This window comes from Triticum aestivum, chromosome 3A (assembly GCF_018294505.1).
Source record: "Triticum aestivum cultivar Chinese Spring chromosome 3A, IWGSC CS RefSeq v2.1, whole genome shotgun sequence".
In the NCBI taxonomy this organism is placed as follows: Eukaryota; Viridiplantae; Streptophyta; class Magnoliopsida; order Poales; family Poaceae; genus Triticum; species Triticum aestivum.
Window position 1 is genome coordinate 746309122 of NC_057800.1, and position 15338 is coordinate 746324459.

General features: G+C 43.7%; 1 pseudogene; it reads right to left on the reverse strand.

Annotated features, from left to right (window-relative positions):
- Positions 1 to 2928: 2928 nt before the first annotated feature.
- On the reverse strand, positions 2929 to 4802 carry LOC123059688 (11S globulin seed storage protein 2-like; annotated as a pseudogene).
- Positions 4803 to 15338: the final 10536 nt, after the last annotated feature.

Genomic DNA, 15338 nt, shown 5'->3' on the forward strand with positions numbered 1-15338 from the left:
AATGCTTATAGGTAAAGCAAGAAGTAACAACAATTGAAGATATACGCTCTGGAACTGAAGCATGGGATGGGTAAGTACAAACTTGATGGAGATGATATTAGATTTACCATTTTCAATTTTTTGTAATGCAAATCTTATTTTCTTGCTTTAAAGCAATTTGAGGTAGAAACAGTAATATATATGTAGGATTTAGACTCAACCATTGGATAAATATTTTCATGTTTACCCAACTTGCAATTTGGGTTGGAATTATTGTAGCCACCACAAGCCTCAGGACGAACCATCTAGCTAAGCCTAGGCTTAGTGATGGTTAGCTTGGATAAGAATCTATTGGAATTTTCCTGTTAGAGTTTTCCATTTGGGGATGGATATTATATAAAGCTAAGGATAAGCTATGTTGTGCGAAGAATGGATAAACCAGAGGTAATCCTCGGAAAACCCCACTCCTGCATGTATCAACACACCGATGCAACCAAAGCTTATGTCGTGACATAAGTTCGTGGCGGTACCTCATCAGTAATACATACACAGGCCATACATAATTGGCAAAAGAAAACAAAGTAACACATAGCAAAGACCATGTATGCCCCTTGCTCATAATAAATAAAAGTTGTCTTATGATATATCATTTTTTGCGGGTGGTCTTATGATATTAATTGTGGCTAGTTTGAATCCTCATTTTATGTTATGGCTTTTGTTGCAGAAGTCGCGGGAATTGATCGTGGTGTCCTGATGCGTGCTTTGAGGCTGTTGGTACAGAAGGGAAAGACAATTTCTTTAAGGGCACTTCAGTGAACGACAAAGGCGTCAAATTTTCTGCTTAAACTTTGTGCCAACTAACAGATGAATAATAATCTTGATAGATGTCCTTGAAAATAATACATCCCGTCTTAGCCGTATGTATGTACATTGATGACGTCCTTCTGGTCAGCATCGTTCAAACGTCAGTATTTATTTGCCGTCCCGAACTATTGTAATTAGCATTTGATTCATTTCTCGAGTACCATACTTACCTATTATCAGGGCCGGTCCTGAGATTTTGGGCGCCCCGGGCGAGAGTAAAAGTCGGGGCCCTTAATATAGACATCTTAACAATAACATTGAATATAGGTACATGTATTATCAAGCACTTAAATGCATCCAATAATAGTATGCATATCAAATACTTTATAAGTATTACCTTTAATAATAATTCTAACATTCCTTGATGCAAAATCACTTATGATGGGGTCGTTGTCAATATCATCCAATAATTTCTTATCGATTCCATAATGTTGCCAAACCATATAACCTAGGTCATTGGTGACCTCAGATAGTTCCTCACTAATTTCAACTTCAAAAGGCTTCTTTCGGCCTATACAATAGTCACATGTATAGTAAATAAAGATGCGATAAGCAATGGAGATATCAGGATAACAACCAACTTCTCTTGACATGCTCGAAATCTCCATGGCATATATTACAGTCATCTGGCAAAGTGAATCCGCAATTTTCAATTCAGAAATAAGATCAAATACCTCAACATCACATGATCTATGAAGAGAGAAAGTTTCTGCAAATTTTGTGCGCCACTCTTCAAGTTCATTATCATCAATGACTTCATAGTTTCCGAGCTAAAAAATTTCCAAATATATCTTTAAACACCATAGGTTCTTTAAATCTACCCTACAAAGAAGTGGTCGCTATCAACCAAAACAAAAAAATAACTTGGACAGCCTTATCAAATTCTAGAATTTCTCCTCGACAATCACTTTCGTCAAATGTTACTTCTTGTAACATGATGTCTTACCGGAAACAATGGACCTACACTCATTTCATTTGTAGTAACTTTGGCAATTATCAAACTAGCAGAAAACTCCTCATCTCTATATATACATCTTAAAATATTGTGTTATACCTTGTATTTTCTTTCTTTTCCTTTTATCGCTAGCAGATGCATATTTTCTTCCAGATGATATGATGACACAATGCTGAAAAAAATTCATTAATTGTTGAACAGTGCCACTGGGCCGGCTATGCATCTATAGAACCACAATCAGAATACATGTTATACCTCCGATGGCCGAATCAGCGATGGACGGAAACCAGAGCCGGATTACTACAGGCCCCGGCGAATTGAAATCGGCGGCGAGGAACTGATGATCTAAATTAGAATTAGGAGAAAAGGAGAAAGAAACGTCGAGCACGCACTAGCGAACAATCGAAGCTTCGGCGGCCGCTAGAAATCGCTGTGTCAATGCGAGATGAAATAGGAAGGGATCAATCACTCCTATTTTTATGTGAAAAAAGGAAAGAAACGATTGCTGCCGCTGTGCCTCACTGGCCTGCTGCGTGCGTGCTGCATGCTGCGTGAGGCCCAGCCGGCCAGCCCAATAGGGCATTTTTTTCTGCCTCGCTGGACATATAGCCTATGTATGTACATAGGAAGGGGCCCCTGAACTTTGGGGGCCCGGGGCGGCCGCCCCCGCTGCCCCTCCCCAGGGCCGGCCCTGCCTACTATAAAAATCGCCGCCTGTTGTGTGCCTCATAAGGAGGCTCAACTAATTCTAATGAAATATCAGATATATTGAGAACCAAGAAGCATTGTTTGATATATTTGGGCTTGTTCAAAATGGAAGGAATTTTGAGAACAAAAAACAAGGAAATGGGCAAGCTTCATATGTGGAAGAAAGGACTGTATTCTGAAAATTCATGTCAGTTTCTTGTTCAATGGAGGCAGATTCTTGTGACGAGCTCTTTTGAACCTTGATCCATACTAAAATATATTCGTACGGAGGATAGGCTTTCTTCTTGTGTTATTATTATCACTATCACCCAAACATAGAAAAGCTTAATTTTGTTTGCATGAATTTGATTTCTCTATCACCCGTCACTGACTGATTATCCGCACACACACACAACAGTAACAAATTACCCACTACAGGAATATATCGATACACATCTTGCATTGATCAAACTTTAACTGATCTCACAGAATTCAATAAGAACTAACCAGCGTGACAAATCCATCTCAGGCTTATTATTACATAATCCATCAAACGCGACAAACTTGAATTTAACTAACCCTTGGCGACCCTAATCAAAACATAATCTAAGGTATTGCCAAGCCAGAGATGGACAGATGTGCGGATGATCTAGTTGGGAGCGAAGAAGATCTCAGAGTCGAGCCTCTTGGAGCGGAACATCTTTTCCATCTCTGGCGTGGTGTTGAAGGCCGTCTCTAGCACCTCGGGCGATATCGCCTTCCACACCGACGTCCTACCAGCCAAGTGGCTAAAGATCGGGCTGCATTTGTTTTGCACAACACAAACATTAGTTGGTCAAATGATCGATATAACTAGATAAATGCAAAACTATTGATTAAACTTGAATATGTAGGAAAATTACATTTTGAGAAAATGCAAAACATGCCACAATATTGTGCAACTAAGGGTATATACAAAAATGCTAAACAAACGGGAGGAATCCATTCTGTAAGAAACTTTCCTAGTTGCAACTAGAAATAAGTTCATACTTGATTGTTGCAAAACTGCAACAGAATATATGGAACAAAAATAATGCATCAGATCTGCTATACGCATGCATGTTTCCCTACAATTTTACTATCAAAATACAGTCAGAAAAAGATACAGTGGCATTTTTTAATCCACGACTACTGAATGAAATTGAATATGTAGCAGGAAACTTTAATGTCAGACAGGGCAACTAATTAGGGCCATATATACTTGAATTTCGCAAAATTGAAACATAATATACCGAACAAAAATAATGCTAGAAAATGTGATGTACACATGCACATCAAAAGTTCTAGTTGGTCAACTACTAGAGTAAAACTAGTGGTACGTACTTTGGCGTGGTGATGATGGAGAACCACTCCATGCCGGTGTCGTCGGCGATCTTGGAGACGACGAAGAACCTGGGCACGATGAAGAGGCAGCCCGCCTCGGCGCGGGTCTCCAGCACACGGGTGCCGTCGATGCCGACGACCTGGACGCGGCCGCCGCCTCGCACTATGTAGGTGACCTGGTAGGCCGAGTCGCAAGAGAATCCCGGCGAGCACATGGAGCGACCGTCGATCCTCACGAGGTCAGAGCCCAGCCCAACGTCCTTCACCGGTGGCAGGTTGGCCGTGTTGAGCACCACCACGCGGCCGCCGCCCGGGATGTCCACGTCGAGCGGCGCCTCGAGGCAGTTGAGCACCACGCCCTGGCGGTCCTCGGCGCGAGGCTCCGGCATCCGGTGCCCCGCGGCGATCTTGACGATGCTGGAGCCAGGCTGGGTGGAGACAATCTTGGCGGCGGCGTCCTGGTCGAGGTCCCAGGCGCGCGCGACGAACTCGGTGGAGAAGCCCGTGAAGATGCCGGTGGCGCCGGTGAGCTGGAAGTTGGTGAAGCGGCCGGGAGTGTGGCCCTTGGAGGTGTCGCCGAGGAAGAGCACCACCAGCTCCGCGGAGGCGCCCTCGGCGTTGTGCCACCAGGTGACGGCGCCGAAGGGGAGCGCCAGGGTGTCGCCCTCCTTGACGGGGATCACCTTCTCGCTGGCCGCCTCGGGGAGGACGAGGCCGCAGGCGCCGGCGCCCTGGAGCACGTAGGCGATCTTGGCCGAGTCGGAGTAGCTGGGGAGCGCGAGGCCGCCGGCGGAGAGGTGCAGCTTGGCGGCGCCGATGGAGGCCGTGCCGAGCATGGGCAGGTCGGCCGGCGACCAGTCGTAGTAGGCGCCGCCGTCGCTGCCGTAGGCCTTGGCGGGCTTCTTGTGCGACAGGTCCATGGACATGACCTCGGCGTTGAAGTGCGCTGCACCATCGTTTCGTTGACAAGATGAGATTGTACGTGGGAGAGGAGGAGGAAGATCGATTTGAATGGGATGGAGGAAGTGGATGCGGAATGGTCCATATTTATAGTTGCGGGTTTAGAAGATAGATAATGAATCCTAGTTGTTAGAGATAACTGATCGATCGATCCTGATGTGAAACTAATAAGTGTTTACGTGTAACACGCGTCTATTTGGATTAACACATTATACTAAACTTAATACAAGACAATTTATTCATAAATTTAAATTTCCCTATAAAATACAGAATCTTGTACTCCCTACTCGTACAAACAATTTGAAATATCGTTTCTCCTTAAACAACATATCTCCTGTATTAAAAGACCACCCAGTGTTCCCAATGTATAAAACTTAAAATTATTTAGAAGATTCATCATGATTCTTCATATGCACACATTTATGCAAGTATAATCACACATAAAAATGTCACTTAGGACAAGCTAAGGAGCCGTTTCAGTGCCAACAAACTCCAGTCAAGAATTATTATTACAAGACAAAAGCATTAATACGACAACTTGGAACAGTTACTTGAGTACTACACATTTCTTTAAGGGCTCAACATTCTAAAATTTTGACAATATAACAAATATCCTCTCAGTTTGTAGTAATAATGATACGAAGATAAATAATTTGAAAATGGTCTTCAACATGCGTAGGTTACCACTTGTAAGAATAACAGTGGCAAAAAAAAGCCAACAAATGCCGGTTTAGAAAGAAAAAAACTGCAGACATACTTCCAATTTTAGCAACTCTAGTGGATAAAACATACCTTACCTCTCAAGTTAGGAAATACTCAAATGAAAAAATGTACTTCTTATAAGTAGTAGAGATGAAGTCATAAGGATCATGATTCAAGATATTCGGAGAAACATGGTTGGTCTCTCTATATGATGTGAACTCGTCACCTCTACCAAAGTGGTCGTGCGTAATATGTAATGTACAGTGCAATAATGAAATAAAATAAATGATATGAGAATTTACCATGACCACAAAATATCCTACATTCGTCATGGTCATAATCAATATGCATTTTTTGTTTCTCTTGTATGTGGTCCAAGTTTTCTATGAGGAAAACATGTTAACTCAACTGTAGATAGGGACGGTATGAAAATGCTCATGTAAAATTACAGTTGCCATGTATCTGCTGGACAAACAAATACACTTATGCAAACTTTAGGGTTTTTTAGTAAAACTTATGCGAACTTTATTTTTTTTCAATAAAACTTATGCAAATTTCTGGGTTTTTTTCATGTAAGTTCATGACTGCAAGTAAGGTCTTGGTTCAGCGAATTTGTCTGTGAGTTCACTATGTAGTCGTGACTTGGCCATGTAATAACCGATAGTCAGTACTTAAAAAAACAGGGATGTCTGTTGCAAGTACGCAAAAATCAGTGAAAAAATAAAGAAAGAAAGAAGGCATTGGTTGCCTGAAACCCAACTGTGTGTGCTCCAGTGCGCCTCTGTTTCTCATTGCCTCATCTCTGGTTCGTGTACTTCTAGATGTGTCACCACCGGCGAAGTAGCGATGACAGTAAAAAAAACAACACTCAGTGCTTATCTGATTAGTGTGTGCGTGTGGCGCGTTCGCGTGAAGGCGAGCATCTCCGTCGTTCCGGCCTGCGAGCCGCCGCGGCGACCGTGTCGTCTCACCAGCTGGGCGGCGTTGTCGACGCAGGTGAATCAGTCGTCCAGCTTTGAGGCGACGCCCTCCATGCACCGGGGCGCCCCCACTCGATTTTTTTTGCCCGCTTATACTGGTCCAGAATACTCAGCGTTGCCCCCACTTGAAGGGTGTCTGCGGTGGGTGGTTGTCAGCGTGGGTATTGTGGACGGAGCTGAAGTCGACACGGATGCCGACATGTCAGGACGTGAACGAAGTCGTTGCAGTCAGTAGAAAAGTGAACTGGCCTCCAGGCAGAAGACAAAGCGGCGACGGCACGTGTGTGTGTTCGGAGGAAGCCGCAACTCCTCCTCGCGTGTCTCCCACTGTGGCTCGCGTGGGTGGTGGACTGGTGACGGCAGGCGACTCGCGATCGCGATTCCCGAGACGATAGGATGCGCTCGCGATTAGTTTCCTAATAATTAGATGCCTTCGTGATTAGTTATCTAATATGAATTTTTTGTGATTAGTTTCCTAATAATTAGTTGCGTCCATGATTAATTTCCTAATAGGATGCGCGCGTGATTATTTTCCTAATAATGGATGCGCCCGTGATTAGTTTTCTAATAATAAGATGCGTTTATGATTAGTTTCCTAATAATTATATGCGCCCATGATTAGTTTCTTAATAGGAGTGTTCGTGATTATAGTTTCCTAATTGACCAGACGTGGACTTTCATATTTTCCTCCAAGGTGAAGTACGGTCAGTCAATTTAAATTGCTAAGTGCACACAGAGAATAAATTAGGTTAAGGCTAGCCGTTAGAATGAGTTTAGTGGGACTAATCATGCGGTGGTAATGTATTCGTGTACGTTTTGTGGGGTGCACTCAGAGAAGATAATGTTTGCTCTTTTATAAGTAGTATAGAAAAAAGAGTATAGAGAAATTCGGGCACGGCATAAGGCCTTCTTCGGTTAATCCTCCTCCCAAGGAGATTGAAGAAGATTGGAGGGGATTTTCGCTTGTAGAGGGTTTAATCCCCCTCAATCCCTGCCAATCCCAATCAAAATCCACCTCAACCGAACAAGGCCTAAAGGAGTAGCTCAAGAAAACAAAACGCAGGAAAAAAAACTAAAAACGCTCAGGAAGAGTAAAATAGTTGGAGTACAATTCACTGAACATTTTCTTTTTTTTTGGAGAAAAAATAAAATAGTCACTGACAATTGATTTTCTTCGGCGGAAAAGAGACCATTGGTTTTCTATATGATCCAACAGTTACCTTTGATTTTCTATGTGATCCTACGATATTAGACGCTCCTACATGCTGCATCGTGGTTTCGATGTGCCCGTCCCATCCCCAGAAAGTGGAAGAATTCCATGATCTCACAACTGCACACCAAGCCATCATCGAAGGGCCAAAAACACCACTATAGTGTTTTGAACACCCATGGGTTAGAAATGCTACCACTAGTAGAAAAAGGGTCAAATGTGTAGCACATTAGTGCCGGTTTGAATTTGAGCCGGCACTAATGTGTCCATTAGTGCCGGTTCCAACGGCTAGGTGGGCGGACATCATTAGTATCGGTTCGTGGTGAACCATTAGCACCGGTTCGTGCCACGAACTGGTACTAAAGTGAGTGGTGGCAGGATGTTGTCAGTCCGGGGCCCCTCCAGCACCTTTAGTATCGGGTCGTATCATGAACCGGCACTAAAGGTCGTCCTACATAGACCCTTCGTCCACCCGAGCTCGCTCTGTTCTTCCCCTTTCCCCTCTCCTCTTTATTCTTTTCCCTCTTCCTCTCAAGCTCGTCACACATTTTGCCCAAAATTTGTCAAGATTTGAAGGCCCCCATCCATTCAAATGAACCCAAAGGTTAGCAAGTTTGTCCTTTCATCTCTCATTGCTAGATTAGCTCGTGCAATGCTTTATATAGTGATTGATTTTTGAGTTTAGTAATTTGGGAGGAATTATATATATGTGCTAGTATTTGATTTATATGCAATTTGAGGTCAAAAATAACACTTAGTTTGCATATGTAGGTGTGGTTTACTTAGTGCATTCTAAATCTCCGTCGTAACAACCGTCGATCGCCCGCAACGTCCCATCGCCGGCACCACCTTGTGGTGAGCCTCTTGTTCATGAAGTTTTATATAAAAAATTGATGTTTGTGTGATTTGGATATATAGTTACTCGTATAATTATCTTACCCATATGTTGTTTGTTATACATAGTGCCATGGTTTTGATATCCGTCCCCGTCGGCCCTCGTCCGGATTATGATTCAGATGTGGTATATTCTCTTTTAAAACTATTCATTGCATTTCATGTTTATGACAAATTATGCCCATCAAGTTGACATAGATATTCCAACCGACCCTATTGTCGAGAGGTTAAATTTAGTTGAAAGAGAAAACGGGGATTTGAAGGAAAAAATGAAAAGAATTGAGGGGGAGAAGATGGAATTGGAGTTGCATGTTGCCGATGTCGTCGATGATCACAAGATTAACATGGAGAAAATGTGCTTGAAAATTAGAAAGATTAGAAAATATATCATTCATACTGAGGCTTGGTATCATTATGCTGTTGGATCAATTGTTACCGTAGTTGCGATCTTGATCGCATTTGTTGTTGCATTTAAATTCTTTAGCTAGAGAGTTATTTGTTTGTTGCATTTAAGTGTTGTATGATCTTTATGTATGAACTTTATGTATTGTATTAATTTGGTGTTTTCGGTGTTGTGTATTGAAGATGAGCCGGCAATGGATGTACGATGACCGATGCTCTCCCGAGTTCATTAATGGCGTGCGTACTTTTCTGCTTGCGGCTGAGGCAAACAAGCGGGCGGATGGTTTTATGCCTTGTCCATGTGTTGGCTGTAAGAATGGTCACAGTTACTCTACATCAAGATCCATTCACGTCCACCTGTTTGAGTCCGGTTTCATGCCCCACTATAATGTTTGGACCAAGCATGGAGAAAAAGGGGTTATGATGGAAGACAATGAAGAAGAAGAGGACGACGACAGCTATCCCGGCCATGGGTTCCCTGAATACGATGATACAACAATGCGGGAAGAAGCTGAGCTGGTAATGCGGGAAGAAGCTGAGCCGGCAATGCGGGAAGAAGCTGAAGAAGAGGCATCGGATGAGCCCGTTGATGATCTAGGTCGGGCCATTGCCGATGCAAAGAGAAACTGCGCAAGTGATTTGGAGAAGAAGAAGTTGCAGCACATGTTAGAGGATCACAAAAAATTGTTGTACCCGAATTGCGTAGGTGACAAGAAAAAGCTGGGCACCACACTGGAATTGCTACAATGGAAGGCAGAGAATGGTGTGTCTGACAAGGGATTTGGAAAGTTGCTGGTAATGATAAAGAATATGCTTCCAAAGGACAACGAATTGCCCGAGAGTACGTACGAAGCAAAGAAGGTTGTCTGCCCTCTAGGGTTAGAGGTGCAGAAGATACATGCATGCCCTAATGATTGCATCCTCTACCGCGGTGAGTACGAGGATTTGAACGCTTGCCCGATATACGGTCCATTACGCTATAAGATCAGCCGCGATGACCCTGGTGATGTCGAGGGCGAGCGCCCCAGGAAGAAGATTCCTGCCAAGGTGATGTTGTATGCTCCTATAATACCACGGTTGAAACGTTTGTTCCAAAATAAAGAGCATACCAAGGCGATGCGGTGGCACAGAGAAGACCGTAAGAAACACGGAAAGTCGAGAGTACCCGCTGACGGGTCGCAGTGGAGAAAAATCGAAAGAAAGTACGGGAAGGAATTTGCAGATGACGCAAGGAACATATGGTTTGGTCTAAGCATAGACGGCATTAATCCTTTTGGGGAGCAGACCAGCAACCATAGCACCTGGCTTGTGACTCTATGTTTGTATAACCTTCCTCCTTGGTTGTGCATGAAGCGGGAGTTTATTATGATGTTAGTGCTCATCCAAGGTCCTAAGCAACCCAGCAACGACATTGATGTGTACCTAAGGCCATTAGTTGAAGAACTCTTACAACTGTGGAATGGAACAGGTGTACGTGCGTGGGATGAGCACATGGGGGAAGAATTTGACCTAAAGGCGTTGCTGTTCGTGACCATCAATAATTGGCATGCTCTCAGTAACCTTTCAGGACAGACAAACAAGGGATACCACGCATGCACGCACTGTTTGGACGATACCGACAGTATATATTTGGCTAATTGTAAGAAGAATGTGTACCTGGGACATCGTCAATTTCTTCCGAGCAGGCATCCCATAAGAAAGAAAGGCAAGCATTTCAAAGGTGAGGCGGATCACCGGACAAAGCCTCGCCACTGTACTGATGCTGATGTACATGATATGGTCAAGGATTTGAAGGTGGTCTTTGGAAAGGGTCCTGGTGGACAACCTGTTCCGAATGACGCTGACGGACGCGCACCCATGTGGAAGAAGAAATCTATATTTTGGGACCTGCCCTATTGGAAAGACCTAGAGGTCCGCTCTGCAATCGACGTGATGCACGTGACGAAGAATCTTTGTGTGACCCTGCTTGGCTTCTTGGGCGTGTATGGGAAGACAAAAGATACACCTGAGACACGGGAGGACCAGCAACGTATGCACGGAAAAGACGACATACATCAGGGTCATGCAAGCTACGCTCTTACCAAAGAAGAGAAGGAAATCTTCTTTGAATGCCTGCTCAGTATTAAGGTGCCGTCTGGCTTCTCATCGAATATAAAGGGAATAATAAACATGGCAGAGAAAAAGTTCCAGAACCTAAAGTCTCATGACTGCCACGTGATTATGACGCAACTGCTTCCGGTTGCATTGAGGGGGCTTCTACCGGAAAACGTTTAATTAGCCATTGTGAAGCTATGTGCATTCCTCAATGCAATCTCTCAGAAGGTAATCGATCCAGAAATCATACCAAGGTTAGAGAATGATTTGGTGCAATGTCTTGTCAGTTTCGAGTTGGTGTTCCCACCATCCTTCTTCAACATCATGACGCACGTCCTAGTTCACCTATGCGAAGAGATTAACGTTTTGGGTCCTCTATTTCTACACAATATGTTCCCCTTTGAGAGGTTCATGGGAGTCTTAAAGAAATATGTTCATAACCGTGCTAGGCCAAAAGGAAGCATCTCCAAGGCCATGAAAATGAGGAGGTCATTGAGTTTTATATTGACTTTATTCCCGACCTTAAGCCAATTGGTGTTCCTGAATCGCGGCATAAGGGCAGACTAGATGGAAAAGGCACGCTAGGAGGGGAACAAATAATATGTATGGACGGACATTCTCTCACTGAAGCACACTGCACAGTTCTACAGAATTCTGCCTTGGTGACTCCGTATATGGATGAACACAAGAATTTGCTACGCTCCAAACACACGGAGCGGTCTGATCACTGGATTACACGTGAACAAACCAGGAGTTTCGCCAGCTGGTTGCAGACACGTACCATGCATGACGCCTCTATTGAAGATGACATGTACTTGTTGTCCCAGTTACCATCTTCGAATATAATGACTTTCAAAGGGTACGAGATAAATGGTAATACATTTTACACGATCGCCCAAGATAAGAAGAGCACCAACCAAAACAGTGGTGTCCGCTTTGACGCAGAAACCTGAAGGAAATATGCCCTAGAGGCAATAATAAAGTTATTATTTATTTCCTTATATCATGATAAATGTTTATTATTCATACTAGAATTGTATTAACCGGAAACATCATACATGTGTGAATACATAGACAAACATAGTGTCACTAGTATGCCTCTACTTGACTAGCTCATTAATCGAAGATGGTTATGTTTCCTAACCATGAACAAAAGAGTTGTTATTTGATTAACGGGATCACATCACCCATTCCATTAGCTTAGCACCCGATCATTTAGTATGTTGCTATTGCTTTCTTCATGACTTATACATGTTCCTATGACTATGAGATTATGCAACTCCCGTTTGCCGGAGGAACACGTTGTGTGCTACCAAACGTCACAACGTAACTGGGTGATTATAAAGGAGCTCTACAGGTGTCTCCAAAGGTACATGTTGGGTTGGCGTATTTCAAGATTAGGATTTGTCACTCCGATTGTCGGAGAGGTATCTCTGGGCCCTCTCGGTAATGCACATCACATAAGCCTTGCAAGCATTGCAACTAATGAGTTAGTTGCGAGATGATGTATTACGGAACGAGTAAAGAGACTTGCCGGTAACGAGATTGAACTAGGTATTGAGATACCGACGATCGAATCCCGGGCAAGTAACATACCGATGACAAAGGGAACAACGTATGTTGTTATGCGGTCTGACTGATAAAGATCTTCATAGAATATGTGGGAGCCAATATGAGCATCCAGGTTCCGCTATTGGTTATTGACCGGAGACATGTCTCGGTCATGTCTACATTGTTCTCGAACCCGTAGGGTCCGCACGCTTAAGGTTTCGATGACAGTTTCATTATGAGTTTATATGTTTTGATGTACCGAAGGAGTTCAGAGTCCCGAAATGGTCAAGACGTAAAGATCGATATATTGGACGACTATATTCGGACATCGGAAAGGTTCCGAGTGATTCGGGTATTTTTGGAGGTACCGGGGAGTTACGGGAATACGAGGAAGAAGCAATGGACCTTAATGGGCCCTAGTGGGAAGGACCAGGAGGTGGCGCGCGCCCCTCCCAAGCCCAGTCCGAATTGGACAAGGGGTTTGGGGTGCGGCCCCTCTCTCCCTTCCTTCCTCTCTTCCCACCTTTCCCCCCTTCTCCTAGTTGGACTAGGAAAGGAGGAAACCTAGTCCAACTAGGAGTAGGAATCCTACTCCCCTAGCGTGCCCCTCCTAGGGCCGGCCTCGTCCCCCCTTGCTGCTTTATATACGGGGGCAGGGGGGCACCCCATGGACACAACAATTGATCCTTGAGATCTTTTAGCCGTGTGCGGTGCCCCCCTCCACCATAATCCTCGATAATATTGTAGCGGTGCTTAGGCGAAGCCCTGCAAAGGTAGAGCATCAAGACCGTCACCACATCGTCGTGCTGACGGCACTCATCCCCGACACTTTGCTGGATCGGAGTCCGGGGATCGTCATCGAGCTGAACGTGTGCTAGAACTCGGAGGTGCCGTAGTTTCGGTGCTTGATCGGTCGGGCCGTGAAGACGTACGACTACATCAACCGCGTTGTCATAACACTTCTACTGTCGGTCTACGAGGGTACGTAGATCATACTCTCCCCTCTCGTTGCTATGCATCACCATGATTTTGCGTGTGCGTAGGAATTTTTTTGAAATTACTACGTTCCCCAACAGTGGCATCCGAGCCTAGGTTTTATGCGTTGATGTAATATGCACGAGTAGAACACAAGTGAGTTGTGGGCGATATAAGTCATACTGCTTACCAGCATGTCACAATTTGGTTCGGCGGTATTGTTGGATGAAGCAGCCCGGACCGACATTACGCGTACGCTTACCTGAGACTGGTTCTACCGACGTGCTTTGCACACAGATGGCTGGCGGGTATCAGTTTCTCCAACTTTAGTTGAACCGAGTGTGGCTATGCCCAGTCCTTGCGAAGGTTAAAACAGCACCAACTTGACAAACTATCGTTGTGGTTTTGATGCGTAGGTAAGAACGGTTCTTGCTCAGCCTAGTAGCAGCCACTTAAAACTTGCAACAACAAAGTAGAGGACGTCTAACTTGTTTTTGCAGGGCATGTTGTGATGTGATATGGTCAAGACGTGATGAGATATAAGTTGTTGTATGAGATGATCATGTTTTGTTGAAGTTATCGGCAACTGGCAAAATCTTTATGGTTGTCTCTCTATTGCATAAGATGCAAGTGCCCAATAATTGCTTTACTTTATCGCTATGTGATAGCAATAGTTGCAAGAGCAATTGTTGGCGAGACGACCATGTGACGATACATTGATATAGATCAAGATGATGGAGATCATGGTGTCATGCCGGTGAAGATATAGATCATGACAGTACTTTGGAGATGGAGATCAAAGGCGCAAGATGATGATGGCCATATCATTTCACATATTTTGATTGCATATGATGTTTATCTTTTATACATCTTATTTTTGCTTAGTTTGACGGTAGCATTTTAAGATGATCTCTCACTAATTATCAAGAAGTGTTCTCCCTGAGTATGCACCGTTGCGAAAGTTCTTCATGCTGAGACACCACGTGATGATCGGGTGTGATAGGCTCTACGTTCAAATACAATGGGTGCAAAACAGTTGCACACGCGGAATACTCAGGTTAAACTTGACGAGCCTAGCATATACAGATATGGCCTCGGAACACGGAGACCGAAAGGTCGAACGTGAATCATATAGTAGATATGATCAACATAGTGAAGTTCACCATTGAAAACTACTCCATCTCACGTGATGATCGGACATGGTTTAGTTGATTTGGATCACGTGATCACTTAGAGGATTAGAGGGATGTCTATCTAAGTGGGAGTTCTTAAGTAATATGATTAATTGAACTTTAATTTATCATGAACTTAGTCCTGGTAGTATTAGCATATCTATGTTGTAGATAAATAGCTCGCGTTGTTTCTTCCCTGTGTTTATTTTGATATGTTCCTAGAGAAAATTGTGTTGAAAGATGTTAGTAGCAATGATGCGGATTGGATCCGTGATCTGATGTTTATCCTCATTGCTGCACAGAAGAATTATGTCCTTGATGCACCTCTAGGTGACAGACCTATTGCAGGAGCAGATGCAGACGTTATGAACGTTTGGTAGCTCAATATGATGACTACTTGATAGTTTAGTGCACCATCCTTAATGGCTTAGAATCGGGACTTCAAAGACGTTGTGAACATCATGGACTATATGAGATGTTCCAGGAGTTGAAGTTAATATTTCAAGCAAATACCCGAGTTGAGAGATATGAAGTTTCCAACAAGTTCTATA